Raw genomic sequence first — 21,367 nt, 5'->3', positions numbered from 1 at the left:
TCAAGACAAATAATAATAAAAAATAATAATAATAGGTAACAAACTTCTTTAGTATATTGATTTTTCTATAAAACAAGAACACTGTTGCCGAGTTTTGGGAATCATTTCCACCCACAGCCACCTCTTTGGTACAGGAAAAAAAAGTGCAATAAAACGCAATCTTCTTTCAATGCACTTTGTCTAAGCAGATTTTTGTTTCATTTATTTGGGTTTAGGATACCTTCAAAAGACCGACATACCCATACATCATTTTCTTTGTCATAAAAATATTTTTTGGCCATTACCGAATGTTAATCGTAAGCATCCAAAAATTGCGAAAGGTAGAATAAAAGAATATTTATTTAGATATAATTATTTTCCTATGGGTTTTAATAATAGGGTGAACTTCCTTTGTCTTAAAATCCATTCCCCCCGCCCCTCAGTGTGAACAAGCAACAGTGCGGTAGGAAAGAAAGCTGAGTAAGAAAGGAAAAAGAAGCGAACATTTTCTATCATTTGTATACCCTCTTTTGGAGTAATAAGAGACTTATCATCTTCAAGAGGTACTATGCTTTGGGCTTTGTTCAGGCCTATTTATTCTACATTAAATGGAAATTTACTTCGATGCCTGTATTACCAAACCCGATACTGGTCACAACAGTAAACCAGTAGCTTATAATCTCCTTCAATAAAGCCAACATCTCATTTCCCCTTAATAATATGTTAGAGCTTGCAAATTTTTAGGTCAATATTTACAATTTGGGATTTTGTGGATACCAATCAACACCATCAGACACCTATCCCCATCTCAGTTCTTAATAGGCTGCTTTCTCTGCCTCTCTCTGCTTCCCCAGCACGACTGCATCAGCACTAGTATCAAATTAACTCTCCGACTTTGAAACTTATTGATCTGCTATTAAGACACCAGTGAACCTGATGAAATGAGTGCTGTAGGTGCAGTCAGGACTTCAAAGTCTCACACAGCCACATAAAACAAGTGCCTTTGATCCTAACTCCGATCTGCTGAGGGTTTAAAGCCCAATTCTCCCTAAGCTGCCCTTCTCACTCGTCATGTCTGATGTCTTACCAACCAGCGACTTGATAATGTTAATAATGCAAATTTTAGCAAATGATTTTTACAGTGGCAAAATTAATTATATGAATTTATGCTCCTTTCAATTTGGGCATCTGAAGTACAAAAAAAAAAATCATGGCAGCAATTACAGTTGCAAAAAAGAAATGTTGCTCGTGTTCTGCATTTAAACTGTAACAATTTTTGGTATTTGTACTGGCAAAATCACACTGAAATACCTACTATTTACTGCAAATAAAACTGAGCTTTGGGCTAAAAGTTACACAATTATTTTAGCCTTCTTGTACGATGTGTTGTGGGAACTAGCAGCTATTTGCAAGCTTTCACATATTCGCTTTTCTGTCTTTTTGCCACTTGTATAAACAACGAGTCCTTGTTTGTTCTTCATATGAATTCCAAATAACTTCATGCAATATGTTCACATTAAATAACACTTTCTTTAATGCATGTACCTTGGGATATACGATTATTAGGTACAACAAAAGGATTTCAAACAGTTTATCAAATATAGAAAGAGGCAAGCATCATGTTGCCTGAAAAACAGAATAAATCAGTGCTTAAATACTAAAGATTAAATACCGAGGAACTTAAATCTATATATTTATAAGTTCACTTATGTAGATTCTGTTATATATTAAATCAAACAATCCTTTGTGCCACTAATAGATTATAAGCATTTTCTTGAACATCATACTGAAGGCAGAAATCTAATGGAATTATAAAAGTAAATAATATATATGGTGAATATTTGCTCTTTTTCTCCTCATGGAGACACACATTATTTAGTCAACAACTTTCTGTATTAGCATAGCAAAAGAACAATAATCCTTAATACTTAATCAACGTCAAATATTAGGGCAATTTTTGAAGAAAATTTTGAGGGAAGGTACCTCAAATATATATATTTTTAAGCTGTGTACAGGAACAACTTTACACAAACTAAAGCAGCAATCCTGATCCCACTGAGCATAGCAGGTTTACTTCTGTGCAAGCATGCAAAGGACTGCACTCTAAAAACGGTTCTTTTTAAAAATCAAGGACAGGAAAATTAAGAGATGTATTATACCTTTAATTTTCCCAGTATATTCCTTCTGAGGAAAACATATCTCAACATTTCTGCCATACAATTCTGCCACATTTTTCCCCTCAGAAGGAATATACTTTGGTGCTCAGCACCAAAATATTATTTTGTAGAAATACTGTTTCTAGAAAACTATTTTTCCCTCCTCAAGAATTTGTTTCTAATAAAATTTAAATTAACATGGGGGGGGGGGGGGGAGAGAAGCCCTAAAAAGATATTGCTATGTTGATACTCACTTAACCTACTTGCAATTCTAAAGAAGTCAACACTTGATTGTGACAATGTTCAAAAGAATTTCCTATGCCACAAGCACAGTAAAAACTTTCACCAATTAGTGCAGGAAAAAAGGAGGGAAAAGCCACAGCGCTGGTGCTCAAAGAGCCAGGCCTTGCGGCAAAGCTGTCATGTCGAGTGGATTGATCAACAGGACCACAATTTCTAATGGCATGTTGTCATGAAAAGTCAGCCACGGGGAGCCACCTGCTTTACTGCTCGTAGACAGCTAGGGAGAGGAAGGGGGAGCCTTTCATACCTATCTTCACTAGACCCTTTTGCTGGCAATTTTGGAAAGGGTCTCCTGATTTTTATTCAGTAGGAATATGTCATGTCTCCAAACGCATTACCCAGCCTCTAAGATTACAGTTATAGAAGACTGGAATTCTCATCTTCTCTCGCTCTTTTACAGGCGCACACACACACGCACACACACCTTTTTTTAAATAGAAGAAACCTTCACTATCACACATATTCCCAGATCTAAAACATTTCCGTCGCAACTCTAAACCAACCACAACTATAACTCATGCCTGAAGACAGTGTAGACTACCTGCCTTTGCCCTCAGCAGAGATCCTATAGTTTGTTTGACACAGAACATGGTACTGGCATTGTTCCAGTTTATATGCCACCATATTTTTAGGAACTTGTTACACATTAGACCACTGTGTTGCTTGGTCTATGGACAGACATCTACAGATGAAATGGTTGATATATTTGATTTTTAAAGTATTTTATAATTTAACAAAACAAACAATATTTTGTCTCAACTCTTGATGGAACACAACTGAAAGCTGAAGAACCTTCTGCCAATTTACCATCAAACTGAGCACTGTACTGCCTTATTCAAGAAAATTGTGCTGACCTTTGGCTTGTACTGTTTTGACTGAGGAAGCATGGGTATTTTGTCATTAGAACAAATACTAAGGACAAATATTATGCCATCAAATATGATATAAGGAAAATTGCTGTAGTAATTATGGCTTAGTGTAACAAAAAAGGCAATGTTGTGTCACAGAAGAAAATGAACATATCCAAGTTGAAAATATCTGTGATTCAGTAGACAAACTCAGAGCTTTTATTTACCTAGACTTCAATGAGGACTAGCAATAGGTTTGAATTTTCAAGATATTGAACATTTTCTATCTGTTTATTTGAAAGATCTACAGTAAGACAATAATAATAATAATGTACTGTGTATACCAATTTAATGTGTGTGTTTTTTTACCAACACAAATCATCTATGTACAGAAGAAAAAAGTCAAATAAAAGTTAAAGAACTTTCAAGTTCATGTAAGCAACCCCCAATTGGCATGCAAATCACGTACTGTAACCTTTTATCGGTGCAGCCTCTGGTCTCATCAGTCGATGAAATTCTCAGCCCGCGGCAACAGCTTAGCCGAGGGACGCAGACCAATGAGAAAATATTCATTGTGTTAGCATTTCAAATGGCGAGAAAGGAAGAAGAAGCGCTAACTGATCACTGCCCATGGAATTAATTGGATATTCCAAGAATAATGTCTCTCACTGAAGATCCTTGGAGGCCGAGCACGAGTAGAGACCACATTTTGTGCGGTGCCTTCAAAAAAAGACCGCTTGGGGGGCAGTGGACATATTAGGGGTTTAGCGCATTTCCCTAAAGGCCAGAAAATAATCAGATGCACTGAACCAAACTCAGCTAATCCATTCCATAATTATACACACAAAATCCAATAAACTTTGTCACATTACTGGAAAATTAAACCATTATAGCAAAGGCATTGCTATTGTGCATAAGTTTGGGGTATGATTTTGGTTCAAGGAACATTTTGATGAAACACTGAACTTCAAGGGATATTGTCTTTAGAGTCGAGAATGAGAATAGTGTAGATTTGAGTCTTCTGTTTTGTTTCAAACTTTTCTAGGTGCTTCCGTCCTTTATATAGATGAGATTTACGTTTCAGCTTTATCGCACATAGTCCAAGCCTATGCAATGACCCCGTGTGATATTAGTATATCATTGCTTAAGACACATCTTACTTCAAGCTTTTCAAGACTTGTTTGCTTTCAAACTCAAAACAGCATAAAGAATTAGCATTGTTGGGGGCGCTAGAAGATTGAACTAAGACTTTGACTTGGTCCAAAGCAGTAGCCTTCTGGATAAACAGTTGCTTGTGCAACTGAATAATCTCCAAAAGGTAAAAAGAAGAAGAAGAAGAAGAAGGGGGGTAAGAAAGGGAGAAAAATGAGATTAAGAACCTTCCCAAATGTTCCATCTTTCCTATCGACCGCTGGCCTAGCGTGAGGTGTCAATTTTGACTCCAAAGAGAGCACACGAATTCGCAGCGGTCCCATTATGCGGTCTCTGCGCTCATTGTAAATTCTGTCAACGAAGTCAATCTTATTAACTTCCGCACTGGTTCACACATGACATTTTCTTCAATTTTCTTGCTGACATCAAAAACATCAATTAGCAGCCCGAAAATAGGAAGGAACGAATGACAGAGCCTGATAACGTCAACTATTTGAAGCCAAGGGTAAATCTATTCTCCAGTTCTGAATGCGTTCATTACAATTGCATTTTCAAAGAAGACCTCCAAATAGCAAAGAAAATTAAATTTATCATCTAGAAATGCCTAGAAATTGTTTTTTTAATCCTATGTCTATCTCTCAATCCCAGAGTGTAATACAAAGTATCGTAATTCATTTTTATGATAACATGCCACAACTTTAATAGAAAGTTTATAAAATATGCAGCCCCTGCCATACTTCCTATCACACAGAAACTAGAAGGGATGAGAAATTTGTCCACCAGATTGGACCACTGCCTTGTCTACTCATCGGTTCTTATAGGCTGGCATAGAACTGAAGAGGGGGGGGGAGAGCAAGAGAGAAAGGACACACACCGACATCTAGAGAAATGAAGGAATCATGGGCATTGCAGCTTTAGACTAACTAGTGTCTTTAAAACAGTAGCAAGCAGTAAAACACTTGGGGGGGGGGGAAATCCTTCCATTTGCATTTTTCCCATCTCAGATAAAGCAAACCCAACTCCTCTTCCATTAAAGCAAAGGGAGAAGTCCACTCAAAGACTTTATACTACCTGTCAAAACCTGAAAGCACATGTCTTCAATCATCTCCTTGAACTTCACTAACTGAACTATTAAACCCATTTCATTTTATTGATGTTTTCAAAAACAAGAACTTAAAAATATCTTCCCTTCACCTTAAAACACTTAAAATTAAAATGGAACGTATGCAGTACTCAACAATTAATTTGTGGGGAGGATAGCAGCCGTAACACGACTGTGGGGGGAAACACACACACGTAATACCAAGCTGCTGATTTAACGAAATTTTTTTTTGTTCTTGTGTCTGCTTTGTGAGACATCGTAACTTTCATGCTTGTATTACATCTCCTAGGGAGTGAATGAAAGCAGCTTCAGTTGGCTACCAAAGACACTCACTCGGACTTAATGCAAACAGAAAGAGCAGCTACACCCTGATAAACAGATCACATTCCTTCAGCCCATTGATTTTTTGATCTTTTGACATTTTTTAGTTGCTTCCATTCCCTTCCTTGTCTTTTTCTCAATGTCACAAAAGACAAAAATGTCTAAACAATTGATGGTGGGGATATCTATTAGCTGTCAACCCGACTTTTTTTCCCGGCACTGACTAACAAATTCCCAAATAGAATGCCGAGAACCGGCATGACGATGCGCATCACAGGAGTTATTTCAAAGATAGCTAATCATGATCTAATGTTTTGTCTTTACCAAGCAAAACCTTGCTAGGAAGAAGTCAAGTATGGGAAATGTGGAAGCAAAGGAGGAGGGTTCTGTTGAGCAAGCTGATACTATTTCAGCCGTGTTGATACACAAACCAGGAAGGAAAATAATTCCTGAAAAGTTGCGCACAGTTCTTGGAGCTTTAGTAAGGTTATGAGACACAAGTACTTATCCTGCCTTCTTACAAAACAGAACACATTCATAACGGAAATATTGAAGAATGTTCAAAAATATGGATGATGGCAATGAATCGAAGCTTGAAAATATTTTTTTGAGGTTCATACTGGTTGTCAATATAACATCTTATTGAAAAATCAGTATTATTAATTATATAAATTATAAACTACATGAGTAATCAAACTGATTCGTAAAATATATTATTGCACTATGATTATTTGCTAATGACTAGAGCTTCTCATGAACCAAAAATAAACAAAAATGCTCAATTAGCCATGTATTTTAGTTTATTACAGTGCAATCCTGTGTATTTTTACCCAGTCTGTCACAGTCTTCAGTGGGACTTACTCCCAGGTAAGTGTGTGCAAGGAATATAAACCAATATTTGAAATTACTGCTGTCTAAAATTACTGTTTTTGATTTCTTTCTTACTCCCCAATAAAGCTAAAAAATTAGCTGAAAGAATTTTCAAAAATATATTTGCAAAACAGTTTCCATCTCCATCTTCTCGGAGACAGATTCTTGTGCTTTTTCCACATTGTTCTAAACATAAACAGTGACACTCCGTTGAGTGACAATTCTCTGTCTCTAATCTTTTGTTTGAATCAAAAGAGTCATTTTGAATCTAGTAAGATAATCCACTGGGGTGTTTTCTTGCACAAACTCCAGTGAAATGAAGGAAACCTACGCGAGAACACGCACTTCCAAACGTACATGCTCTTGTGTGGTTTCCATTGATTTCCATGGAACTTGTGTGGGAAAACTTTCCCAGCGGATTGTGCCCTAGCATTTAAAACAAAGCACTAAAACCTTTCAGGAGCAAGAGTTATACATACTTTTAAAGGGTCCTCTCGGATGGACCTTCAGCAACTGCATGTGGCGACTATTACCGCTGTTAAAAACGAAACTAAGGCAATGCAAACTGATATTTTAATCAACATACAAGAATGCTTCTGTTCTGCAGACTCAATGGATTTGTTTCAACACTGCGAAGTTGGACTAATTCTCATTGTGAAAAATCTTCCAGGTTTGGTGTGCTTCTATCGCAACAATCCTTAAGGAAAATAAATTAAATATTTTGAAAAGTTTGTAGTCTTTTCATCTCTTCAAGAATACTGAACATTATTTACATGTGATGGTTTTATATATGTGTATACATTTAGATAGATAGATAGATAGATAGAGTCATATATAATTATGTGAGGGTATTTTACAGCATTGAAAATCTACTGGGTTATATTTGACTGGCAGTGGCAAAGAACTGACCACAGGTTACAGATAGGATGAACTGCGGTTATGTTTTTTCAACCACGAGCTGTCCTTGAAACGGAGGCTGCATACGGCTCCATTAGATATAGCTCCGGTGCTCTTGATCTATTATTTACAAAGAATAACCCTTCACTGCTTAAGTGGCGACTTCTACTTCATCCTTCCATTTCAGACGCATCAAACAATTTGGGAGGGGGGGAAGAAGGGGGAAAATAAGTTCATAATGCAATTTTATGCAAGTGAAAATAATACTTGAGGGTTGTTGGGTTTTGTTTTGTTTTTTTAAAAAGGCAGATTATCTGAAATAAGAATGTTCTTGTCAGCAGAAAATGAGACAGCTTTGTTCTGATAAAAAAAAGTTATCTTAAATTGATAGTAAACTGTAGATAATAAAATTATTTGTGGCCTTAAAACAAAAATAGATTTAGAGCAGCATACATTCTTATCTGACTATAGAATAAACTGACGGTCCCAGTGGAAGAATCTCTTCTAATATGAGCATTTTTTCATTGAAATATTGTCTCTGTAATGAATAAAACTATTATTTAAGCCCATTCAATCTAATTAGGAAGCTTAGATCTCACCTTTGAATTGAACTTTCAACTTTCTGATGCCAATTAGAAAGTATTTTAAAAGTATTTCCCAATTAAACAGATTCCTGTGATCATTTCTGACATAAGATAAAATAGAGCTTTTCAGCAAAATTCTGTTGGGGTAGAAAAAGGAGATATGACTATGCAATGTCTAAATCTTACCAAATATATAGACTGGATTTGGCATCTTGCCAACAAAAAAGCTGCTTAACTTCCTAATGCCCCTGCTTTATCTCCACCGTATTTGACAACAGTATTAGAGCTACAAAATTTTATTTATTTATTTAATGTACTTCTGCCTTCACTGAGTTATCATATTTTGCCACCAGCTATATTCATACAATGACACAGATGTTTGTTTGTTTGTTTAAGAAAGTAAACCGTTTAACAATGAAGTGTTCCGGACTACTGACTGTCTTAGGTGCACATTAGAAACTTTGTCCCATGGAAAAGGTGTCCCATATATGCAAACATGTGGAAGAATAAGGGCATGGCCCGATAATACAGAATGCAGGTAAGCTTAACATACATGTGCATATGAGAATATGTATTAAATATAACTGCAACTCCCATCAATTCTGCACACTGTGAATTAATGCACATTTTATCACTGGCCTATCAAATCAAGCATATCCCATAGAGTACCGTATTTTTCCGTCTATAAGATGCCCCCATGTATAAGACACCCCCTATTTTGGGGGACTCAGATTTAAGAAAATTGGGGGAGATGGCCCAGACTGTAAGACACCCCCTAATTTTTGACATTATTTTTTAGGGAAAAAACCTAGTCTTATACACAGAAAAATATGGTATACGCCATACTTTCTGTTCCATCAATGAATCCTCCAATTAACAAAGATTTTAATATATTAAAAAAATCAGTTACAAGAGAAAGTAATGCACTAAAATATATGAAGAATTATCTAATAAAATCAACATTAAGAAGAGGAGTTATCCAGACCCAACAATGGAGTAACACCTTTTTTGATTTGTTTTATACTATCAAAGAAGGGACCAACCAGACCTCTTAAGATAAGGAGTTTCAGAACTTAGGTGGCCTTCCCATGTACCCAGCAGCTGATGGTGGAACATGAAGCAAAGACTGCCCACACAGATGGAAAGGATTATACAGCAGAAGACCCGCCTCTTATATATCTTGGTCTCACCATTCAGGACTCAGACGATAATGAGTACAATGGAACTTGGAAACAATAATGAAGCAATGAAGCTGATGAAGCAGCAGGGGTATATATTATTTTAAAAACCTAGCCTGGTACACCTCATTGTGTACCAGCTGAAGTGTCTGAGCATGCTTCAAAAGTGTACTCAGATACTATGTGCTGAAGTAATCCAACCTGGATGTATGATAGTGGTAGGAGCTGACTTTTATGGAAAAGGACAGAGTTAGCGTAGCAAAACTAGCGTAGCAATCCTGGCCATAGCCCCTGCTCAATGATCAAGAACCAATGCTAATTTGAAGAGTACTCAAAACTATGAGCCTGGATTATCAAGGGAAGGGCAACCACATTCAAAACATGTCATATAACTTTCTTCATGACTTAAACCCCCCCCCCCAAACACCTCTAAGTGTTTCTATCCATCTGGATTAAGTTTCTGGTTTTTCACTCAGATCCAGTCCTTCACAGATCTCCAACACCAGACCAGGACCTTCACTGCCTCCCTGGAATTAGATTAAAAGAATCAAGGTCTCATCAGCATACTGATGCCACCCAAACCACTGGACAAACTCTTCTGGTACTTTAATGTAAATGTTAAGCAACATGGGAAACAAAGTAAAGTGTAAAGTCCTCCTGAACACCATATGCCACAGGCCACTGGATTTACCAACTTTCTAGAATTTAGATGGGAATCTGACACTTTGGTCCACACACACCTTAATCCTCACTAGATGTATGTTGCACCTAGTTCTAAATGTTGACCTAAGAAGACCTAAGTTTTAAAAGTTAATCTCCTGAAACCTCCATAAACTTTGACCACATATAGAAAACTCATAGTATATTGATCCCTAGCTAATGAAATATATATGAATAAATGTCAAACAAAATCAGGTTTCTCATATGATAGAATGTATTGAGATATCTAACTATCAATGGGCAATTTGGCTTCATTTTGTAACAAACATCACAGTCAATGTGGAATGGTGGATAATTATTATTCAAGAGATCAATTCCAGCTGCACCAAAGTGCAAAACTATGGATCATTACAAATAGGACTACTCAAGGCCGGATAATGTTATATAGCTCAAGACGACTTCTTATGTACACACATGCTTGCATTTGCAATGTTTGTCTAACAATTTTTATCATTAGGCTCATCCTTCATTAATGACAAATCAGGTCAATATTTATGATCAGATTGCAAATTAACCAATTTAAGCATCCCACACACCTGTGTTGAAAAAATGTAATGTTATATTACGAAACTACTGTGCAGTTTGGTGTATCACATTACCGCATTTCATGCCCAATGCAAAAGAATGTAAGTAAAATTAAATATATGCCTATGTAAAGAATACAAATCACACATGAGATAACTGCAGATGTTTTAAGCACAATTTTTGATGCAAGGCAATGATTCAGTAGGCAAATACATTAACCAAAAGTGCAAGTATAGAGGTTAAGAGCAGTGAGGTGACGATAAACATGTCATTAAAGGCCAAGTAGCAGACTTGAATTTTCATTACAGATTATAATACTCCCAATTCTCTGAATTACACTTAATCATAGTTTTCAGAGCATTTAGCTGTCTAAATGACATGCTTAAAGGCTAGCTTAGTAGGAGATGGGTATTTGATTGTGCAAACTGATGTTTGTGGGAAAGAATAAAACATTTGAACATTAAATTCTTTCAGAATTTATGTTGATCTACACACATCTAAGTACACACGTAGCAGTTTTTATAGAAGAGAACACAAAATTAAACTTTTTATTGGGATTTGTGTGTTCTGAAATCATCATTGGAATTTATAAATATTTAGGATTTTATTCATTTAAGTCTATATCATACTAATATGCAGTATATCATCCAAATCTAAAAAGTCAGTTCTGTACCTGTCTTCTTTACTTCTTAGTATTCCCAAAAATCGTCTATTAAACAGACCATTAGGGAGCCACTATTCAGAGATATTTCTTTTGAGTTATCTACAAAGTATTTGGCTGGTATGAATACTTAAGAGACACTTGTGAATTCAAGTTAAAATGGCATAAAATTGTATTTTGTATAATGCCTGGGTGTGTTGCATTCCATTTACTTATTCTGTATAAATTTTATTTCTTTACAGTATATTTATGTCAACAAAGTGATGATAGCTTCACATTATTAGTAAATCACCCACCGTTTAATTATCCCATTCATGCTGTGTATTGTGGTGTTGCATACGTATGCAGAACATGCACATGAATAAATATGGGGAGAACGCACATCTTATACAGTTACAACTTAAGACATGTTTTGAAGTTGCTAAAACATTTCATGAATAGGCAGGAAACTACCATTCCAAAGAAAAAACATGATGAGGATAATTTCAAGAAGCACAAGTTATTCTAAAGGAACTTCTTCATAGTTAATGCATATAGGGCAAGATCCAGCAAAGTCTAGCACTTTGAAGTCAAATTAATTTCTACACAGAAATCAATTAGGATTTTTAAAAGCACTTAACTTTGATTGGATTGTGTCCAAAGTGCCTAAGGAAATATTCTGTTTTATGAGACTGTTTACAATATTGTATTTTTATATTATGAACCTCCCTGAAATCCACGGATGAAGAGTAGTATACAAATTTAGTAAGTAATAATAATAATACCAGAAAATAATTATGAAGCAATTCTATTCTATTCCTGTGTTTTAAGAGAGTATAACCTCCAGTTGTACCTTGGTTGACAAATGCCTTAAGACTCAAACGTTTTGGTTCCTGAACGCCGCAAACCTGGTAGTGAGTGTTCTGGTTTGCAAACGTTCTTTGGAACTTGAATGTCCAATATGGATTCCACGACTTCTGATTGGCTGCAGGAGCTTCTTGCAGCCAATCAGAAAACACACCTTGGTTTCCGAATGTTTTGGAAGTCGAAAGGACTTCTGGAACAGATTCCGTTCGACTCCCGAGGTACCACTGTATATTGATAAAAATATGGATATTTCAGTGTATACAATGACAATAGGGTATGTTATTGCTTTAAATGTATAGTGCAGATGGGGCCTAAGTGATTAAAGTACAGACTTTGGAGATACTGAAATATATGCATATTTTTCTTTTTTGAAGTTAAAACACCACTAAGAAAATACATGCCTATAGTAATGACTCTTTAATATGTAAAATATACTAGAAAGCAAATTAATCCTATAGTTTGTTGCTAATAAATGCTACATAAACTATCACCATAAGCGGAACAATGAAGTGTCTGAAGAATTTGCTGTTTTGTAATTTATATTTGATATAGGATAGAGATGTGAAAATATATTTTATTAATATTTGTGTTTCTGCCTTGCTTTTCCTCCAAGAAGTTGAAGATAGTGCACATAGTTCCCACTTTTTTCCTTGCGACAACTCCATGAGCAGAGGCAGATCTACTATGAAACTAATGAAGCTAAGTTTGGAGAGGCCCCAGAATTGACTTTAGTCCAAATTGCTTAAAAACTCTGGATCTAGTAGACCCAGTTTGAGCCACATGACTCAACTTGATTACTTTTTTGTTGTATATATTTCAACAGTCCCAAAGATTGAGTGTCAGTGGCACAGATGTTGTGCAGGTGTGAATCTGTCATGGAACAACCCTACTGAAGAAGAAAACAGAGGATACCCAGTAGTCGTTGCAGGTTGTGAAACTCCCTTCAGACTTTCCCACTCAGTTCAAGAACATAAGAAGAGCCTGCTGGATCAGGCCAATCTAGCATCCTGTTCTTACAGTGGTCAACCAGATATCTATGGACCTGGCAAGAAGGACCCCAGCACAAGAGCTCTCTCACTTCCTGTAGTTTACAACAAATGGTATTCATACATATACTGATTCCTACTGTGGAGGCAGAAAATGGCCTCCATCATGCCTAGTAGCCATTGGCAGACTTATCTTCTATGAATTTGTCCAAATCACTTTTAAAGCTATGCTAGTTGGTGGCCATCACTGTCTCCTGTGGGAATGAGTTCCACAGTTGTAACTATGCGCTGCGTAACGAAGTACTTCATTTTATCTGACCTGCATCTTCTAACATTCAGCTTCTATGGATGTTCAGGAGTTGAAGAGTTATGAGGAATAAATACGTTTCTCTATCCACTTGCTCCAAGCTATGCATTGTTTAGCTCTAACAATCATAACTCGAATTGGACACTTTCAGCATCAAACTTGCTAAGTTTTATCTTCTGTTGTCAAACCAATATTGGCTTCTCATGTTACAACCCATTACATGAGACAGAAGAACACCACCTGTTAAGACTATCCTTCTGTAGAAAGTCAAGGGCCTCAATTTGTCATTAGCACTGAGAAGAAATTTAGCCAAAAAAATTGTATTTGCAGTACAGTCAAACCTCTATTCCTGAACGCCTCTGTTATCATGCGTTTCGGCTCCCAAATGCCAAAAACCTGGAAGTAAATGCTCCAATTTTTGAACATTTTTCGGAACCCGAATGTCAAATGTGGCTTCTGCTTCAGTGCAAAAAGCTCTCGCAGCCAACCAGAAACCGTGCCTCGGTTGTCGAACGTTTCGGACGTCGAGTGGTCTTCCGAAACGGATTACATTCAACAACCAAGGTTTGACTGTAATGGGACCCAATTCATTATACCATCTCACAGTTTCTCTATTGAAAGGTACACCATTATGAATTTTTAAAAATGGATTTCTATGTTACCTGTTACTCACCTTTTCTGTATACTAAGAAATGCCATGTGCCGCAGCCATTCATCATAGTGGAGTTGCTCCATCTCCTTGATTGTTTCGATTGCCCTTTTCTGAACCAATTCAAACTCTACAATATTGTTTTGAGGTGCATTGACCAGAACTGCACATAGTATTCCAAATGAGGTAACACTGTAGATTTGTATAATGACATTGTGGTATTTGCAGTTTTAGTTTCAATTCCTTTCCTAGTGATCTCTAGCTTGGAATTAACCTTTTCCATGGCTGAGTTATCTGCTATGAAGGTCTCATTCCTGGTCAGTCACCACCAGTTCAGACCCCATGAGCATATATGTGAAATTAAGATGTCTCGTTTACATTAAATTTAATGTGCCATGTTGCCACCCAATCACGCAGACACAAAAAATGATGAATTGGTACCTCAGGAGTTGGAAAACAGATGGTGACTTTGCAGTTATCACTGTCTTGTGTGCATTTATGATGCTGAAGTTGGTTCCCAGTTCCTTATTCAGCAAAGAGCTGCGTGGATAACCTAAATGTTTTATTTGACCCTATACCACAAAATATGAATTCTAATATCCCATATCATAGATCTCCCTCATTAGTGAAACTCTCCCCATCATCATTCTCTGGGGCAAAAAGTGTTGTTTTTGTGCAAAGCACATTAATGTGCAATGACCTCAGTCTGCAGTTATGAATAAGGGAGCTGTAACTGTGTTCCCCTACATAGTGGCAGTCGGTAGTTCTTTACCTCACTTTTCTCCCACAAAACGGGAGACACTCTGATTCTTGCCAGTAAGTCAATGTAGCAGCTCTGCCTAACACTAATGGGCAACCTGCTTTAGATAATTGTAATTTGTTTTTTATTGCATTGTTTTTATTGTGTACTGAATTTTAAAACTGTTGTTTTGTATGAAACTGTTTTATTATACACCACCTTGATATTAATTTTATGAGGGGCAGTAGATAAATATTTTAAATACATGAACGATTTTCAGTACGATACATATGAAAGCTCTCTGTTAAGCCTCCCTAAGAGTATTCCAGCTCTAGCACCACAAGTGTGCAATACAAATGATACAAACATATGAAACGGGCAAGATAATGAAAAGTTAATTGCATATAGACTTCTATCCACTGATACATATTTAGAAACAGAGTAACACAGAACAAAGGAAATATGCTGGAAACAACACACCAGAAATTTAGATAATCAGCTATCTTCCAGTAAAGATGCATCACTAATTTAAATGTATTAATGTTAAAAAGGTAATTAGCGCCCTTATTTTCAATTTCCCTTTTTGCTATCTAGATCTAAAATGAACAAGGTTTAGAGAGAAAGACCCGCCAAATCAGTCTAATAATCCACTGATTTGTGCGATATATTGATGCCTTCTTAACTGGTTGCAGAATCTGAAGTTCAACCCTAATGTCTGGGATTTGATAGGCTGCTCTATATGCATGCATAATTTCACTAAGTTCAAAATTCATTTTGTTCTAATTATTCCCCACGCCCCATCAAAAATGAAAATAAAAAGCTCCACTGATATGAAACTAAATCTTTAGCATTTGAGGAATGGTAGGCCCTTTCTTTGTACTGGAAAACAATAGCTGAAATTGGGCTTTCCGTTTTGTTTTTCAGCAATGACTTCAGCACTTGTTTCTACCTCACAATGGCCAAATTTGTCACATGTGAAAACAAGCAGTGGCAGAGAAATAAGATAAGTTTAGGGGCTAGTTATGTCCCTCCTTTTGCTTCCTGAGTTCACCCAATATTCGGTGAAGAACTTTCAGCCATGTGAAAGAGGTTATGGCAGCAGTGTTCCAAGAAGGAATTTGAACTCGTAATCGCTGAGTCAGTGTGCTGCTTAGAACACGCTCACAGGGAAATGGATATTAGCAAACTGCACCATCTTCTGGTATGGCTGGAAGCATGCTGCCTAGGCTGTAAACGACAAAACCAGAAAAATAGATGGCCACACACTACACAACCTTTCTACAAATTAGGTAAATCTAAATGGTCTTCAGACATAATCCAACCAGTCTACAGCAGGCTTCAGTGTAACTGATTACTTTCAGAGGTATTGTAACAAGTAACTTCTCCCCAAAATACATTCAATACAATATGCTGGAACACTGTGGAGGCATAAAAACAAAGGCTCCAGACAATAAATGAATACTTGTGTCCATATATTTTTACCTCTGATTCAATGGTATGCAGGACACAAGCACGAGTGTTTCAAAAGGGCTAGAAAGCCTTTGGGGTATGTGGTTTCAGTGGTAATTCTAGTTTGACATTCAACTAGAGGAAAGGAAAGGATTCTTTCTATTAAAATATTCCCCACCCCCACCCCAATCTCTGGAAAGGAAAATTCTTTCTTCAAAGTTGGAGGCTCTGTTCCAAAAGGTCTGGAACGAAGGATTATCTGTGTTTGCAATGCAGTCAGAAATTTTGTTGACACATATTCCAGCTATCAGTGGGACACACCAAGGCATATGTACTCCTTAAAAGCGAAAGGAGCAAAAATGCCTTCTGCTTCTTTCTCTGCACATGCTTATAATCATTCAGCCCATGAACAGTTGAATATGTATCTGGATCCTAGCTGGCAGCCTCTTAATGGAGTTCAATGGAAGCAGAATGCAAACTCTAAAGGGCCTATGCAGACAAAACACTGTCAATGCTTTAACTTCAGTTAAGGGTTGGGTATAGAAGACAGCACTTCCCATTCTGCACACAAATTTTCACTTAAGTCTTACACGGTGCTAGCTAACCATGGTTTGCTCTTAACATAGAATTGTGAAGCCAGTTTCCAACTCTGATTAAATTCCAAATTCTGATTAAAAACTAAATGGTCATAGAGATTTCAATATACCTGAAGGAGCGTCTCCACCCCATCGTTTGGCGCCGAGGGCCTTCTGGCGGTTCCCTCACTGTGAGAAGCCAAGTTGCAGGGAACCAGGCAGAGGGACTTCTCGGTAGTGGCACCAACCCTGTGGAACGCCCTCTCACCAGATGTCAAAGAGAACAACAACTACCAGACTTTTAGAAGACATTTGAAGGCAGCCCTGTTTAGGGAAGTTTTTAGTGTTTAACAGACCACTGTATTTTAATACTTTGTTGGAAGCCACCCAGAGTGGCTGGGGAAACCCAGCCAGATTGGGAGGGGGTATGTATGTATGTATGTATGTATGTATAAATAAATAAATAAATATTATTTCAATATCTCTATATCATGAGTATGGTTGGCATAAGATTCATGTGGAGAGGGAAGGGAAGGGGTGGGGTTAAGGTTAGGAACATTGTGTCTGCAGAGCTTCAAGGTAAACAGCAATGTATAAACAGTGGGTTAGATTAAGGTTACCATTTTTTCCCCATGAATGTGGGGACACTTTTCAACTTCCTACTAAAACTCAATAGATGGATTATGTCAGGGGACTGATTTGTAAAACCGGGGACGTTTGGTAACCTTAGGTTAGATCCTTCTGCGAATGGAAGGGCTCCTTCCATCCACAGAATGGACCAAGATCTAGTTTTGGAAGCTCCACAATAGAGAAGCAGTTTTTATCTACTCTCTTTTCTCATGTGTCATGCACTTCACCTACAACCCTGGAGCAGATTTTCTCCAGATTTAAACCTCTGGAGCAGATTTTCAGGGGTTACAAAGAAGGAAGAATCACCTATCTTCACCTTCTCCAGCATGAGCAGAATTCTGCTGGGTGGATTCCTGGATCCAATTTTGGTGCAGCGAACACGGGGAGGGAGTTGGACTGTGCCCCTGAGAGCAGCACACACGTGGCAGAGTTGAGACAGAGAGATGCAGTGAGGAAAAGGCAGCCTCAGGGCAGCACCTCACTCAGGGCTGGCAGAGGAGGAGAAGGGAGAGTCTTGAGCCCAGCAAAATACATGGGAAGTGGGACCACCCCATCAGCTCTGCTAAGACACCAGGTCCATTGGGCCTCTTCTCCCTCAAGACGATCATCACAACTCTCAAGATTTGCTTGTTTTCCTTTACCCATCTGCTTTCTTTTCTCTCTTTTTGTGCTATGTCTTTTAGATTGTAAACCTGAGGGCAAGGACTGGCTCGCTTGTTAATGATCTCACACCATTCTGGGAGCTTTTTCAGTTGAAATGTGCTTTAAATAAAACACACATGTATATATACATACACATTTACAGTGGTATCTTGGGTTACATACGCTTCAGGTTACATACGCTTCAGGTTACAGACTCCGCTAACCCAGAAATAGTGCTTCAGGTTAAGAACTTTGCTTCAGGATGAGAACAGAAATCGTGCTCTGGTGGTGCGGCAGCAGCAGGAAGCCCCATTAGCTAAAGCGCTGCTTCAGGTTAAGAACAGTTTCAGGTTAAGTACGGATCTTCAGAACGAATTAAGTACTTAACCCGAGGTACCACTGTATACTATGACTCAGTGTTTACAAGCATCAGAGATCCATAGGACCGAGAAGTTGTTGGTAATGAGAAACGAGCAAATGACTTTTACAGTCTTACTTCTAGAATCTGCAAAATGGGTTAAATGGATAACAGGTACATATTCAACAGCAGTCACGTGCCTATTGTCTGAAAGGGTATTCAAAAGATGCAGGTGTTTCTTTTGCAAGTTTCAGGTAGTTTAGATAAAAAGTGCAGAAGCTAGAAGGGATTATTGGGGATGGAAAAGCAAGCACCCCACCCGCCCCCTCAAAATGCAGATCAGTATATTATTACCCCCAAACATCTAACACTCATGACTAAGTCACTTGAGATTATCACTTTAGTTTTCAGCACTACAAAACCTTTGAAACTTAATTTGCATGTATGTTTTAGCTAAACTGAAAGATCATTCCCTTAACATGTTTCCTTATCATGACAAAGATAGTACCACGGAAATGTCACGTTAATGATATTGGGAATCCCCTTTAGACTTAGAGCTTCCTTCTGAGGAGTTAATTTTGCAAGACTTTGAAACAACACAATCACATTTGAGCCTACAAAATTCCACCTAAGCAGTACTTCGAAAAAGTCTGTTTCTTCTTCTACCTTTGCAATTTACTAAACTTTCACCATGCATGAATGTTTATGTTTGTGTGTGTGTGGGGGGGGTGGCTTTGTGGTTTTTGCCCTTTAGAAGACAATTGTTTTGGGGGGGGTGGAAGAGGGGGGGGGAGGCGGAGGCTTGTCTGTGAAATTATACAGACTAAGACACAACACAGCAGGGAGGGGAAAACCTTTTCTTTTCTGCAGTCTGCAATTCATGACCCAGAAACATGTTTATTGACACTATGAAGGAAGGCAATGTGGGTGTTCTTAATTACCACTCCTGGTGTGACTGGAGTACAAGAACTGTTTACAAGACCTCTATGATTTCCACTATAAATATAAGCTCTTTCAATACTAGCCGGTTTCAGAACCAGGGCTGAGTACTGGAATAGGAACCTAAGAACATAGGAAGTTGCCTTATGCTGAGTCAGACTTATTGCTCCACCTAGCTCAGTTTGTCTATACTGACTGGCAAGAAGCTATCTAAGGCTTCAGATAGGGCTCTCACCAAGCCATAACAAGCTGGGCATGGAATCTGGATATCCCAGATGCAAGGAAGGTGCTTGGGCACTCAGCTATGGTGCTATGGGAAAGAAAGTTTGCTGGACAATGCACAGAATATCTTTTTCTCTATATTTTCCCATTTCCCACCCCAGAAGTCAGAAACAGATTGCCTCTGAAACCAGGATTTTAAGAATTAGGGCTGAACACACAAATCCGCTCCATTCCACTCCATCTTTCCACATTCCAGCAGCCCGGGGGTCACAAAACATGTCTTTTTCACATTTTTTTTTAAAAAGAGTAAAAATGGAATACAGTGGTACCTCAGGTTAAGTACTTAATTCATTCCGGAGGTCCGTACTTAACCTGAAACTGTTCTTAACCTGAAGCACCACTTTAGCTAATGGGGCCTCCTGCTGCAGCTGTGCCGCCGGAGCACGATTTCTGTTCTCATCCTGAAGCAAAGTTCTTAACCTGAGGTAATATTTCTGGGTTAGTGGAGTCTGTAACCTGAAGCGTATGTAACCTGAGGTACCACTGTACATATTTTGAAGAAGTAGTCAATCCTTACAGAAGACTTCAGCAGGCGTAAGGGTGAGCATCACTGCTTGTGTCCCTTAAAAAAACAACAACACTGGTGCACTCTTGACCACTGCTGGTCTTTCAAAACTCTTGCAGTTTTTGGTTTATCAGAGGCAAAGCAGGGTCTCTGCAAGGCACATCAGCAGGAACTCCTTAAGCACTTTGGGGTGCCTCAGTGATCTAGACATTTAAAAAAAAAAGTTGCAGGCAAGCATTGGCTGAAAGCAAACATAATGTCTCTAATATTACTATAACACCAGGGACTTTGGCAGACTGGCAAAGAAAAAGCGATTTATATGCATTGTATGTGTAATATAACATTGTGCCACCAGATGGCGACGTGGAGTCCCATTTTTCTCTACCTGTTTTCCCTGTTTAAATTTACAATGCTTTAAACCATGAGTAGGCAAACTAAGGCCCAGGGGCCAAATCCAGCACAGTCGCCTTCTAAATCCGGCCAAACGGGTGGTCCAGGAATCAGTGTGTTTTTACATGAGTACAATGGGTGCTTTTATTTAAAATGCGTCTCTGGGTTATTTGTGGGACACAGGAATTTGTTCATATTTTTTCCAAAATATAGTCCGGCCCCCCACAAGGTCTGAGGGACAGCGGACCGGCCCCCTGCTGAAAAAGTTTGCTAACTCCTGCTTTAAACTGAAATGCTTCTTTGATTTGTCTAGATCCAGCCTTGGATGGTGTGGTGGAAGAAGGGAAAGCAAATCAGAAGAGGAAGGAGGTAGAAGACCACTGATAGGTCAAAGGGATTAATTTTAGCCAGCAAACAAATCTGTTTTCATTGTTCCCACCCCAAAATCAACTTTAAAAGATGTCTAGCACCGAAGTCCCTCTATGTATTTGTCTACAGTTCGGCAGGTTTCTTACGCTTTCATGTCTGCGATTTTCAGATCAATTGCATATAAAATACATGGGAAAATTAGAAGAGTTCATTTTCATCCACATCAGAATTTTTAACAGCTGGCTTGCAGGAAACTCACTGCAGTAATCCTTTAGAAATGTAGGAAAGGAGTAGCTTCCTATGATTTTCATTAAACTCTGGCAACTATTAAAGGTGCTCAGCAAAAACATCCCTAAATCTATCTGCCTATAATTTGGCAAACTTTAGCTAATCTGGAGCACTAGC

At 38.0% G+C, this 21,367-nt stretch overlaps 1 protein-coding gene across 39 annotated transcripts in view; it reads right to left on the bottom strand.

Annotated features, from left to right (window-relative positions):
- TCF7L2 (transcription factor 7 like 2) overlaps positions 1–21,367 on the bottom strand; it is a 204,769-nt gene that overhangs the window by 52,739 nt on the left and 130,663 nt on the right. The window lies entirely within an intron of this gene.

The sequence above is a fragment of the Podarcis tiliguerta genome (genome assembly GCF_965153285.1).
Source record: "Podarcis tiliguerta genome assembly, chromosome: 5".
In the NCBI taxonomy this organism is placed as follows: domain Eukaryota; kingdom Metazoa; phylum Chordata; class Lepidosauria; order Squamata; family Lacertidae; genus Podarcis; species Podarcis tiliguerta.
The sequence above is the reverse complement of the archived record's forward strand: the minus strand, read 5'-3'. Positions and strand labels throughout refer to the sequence as shown.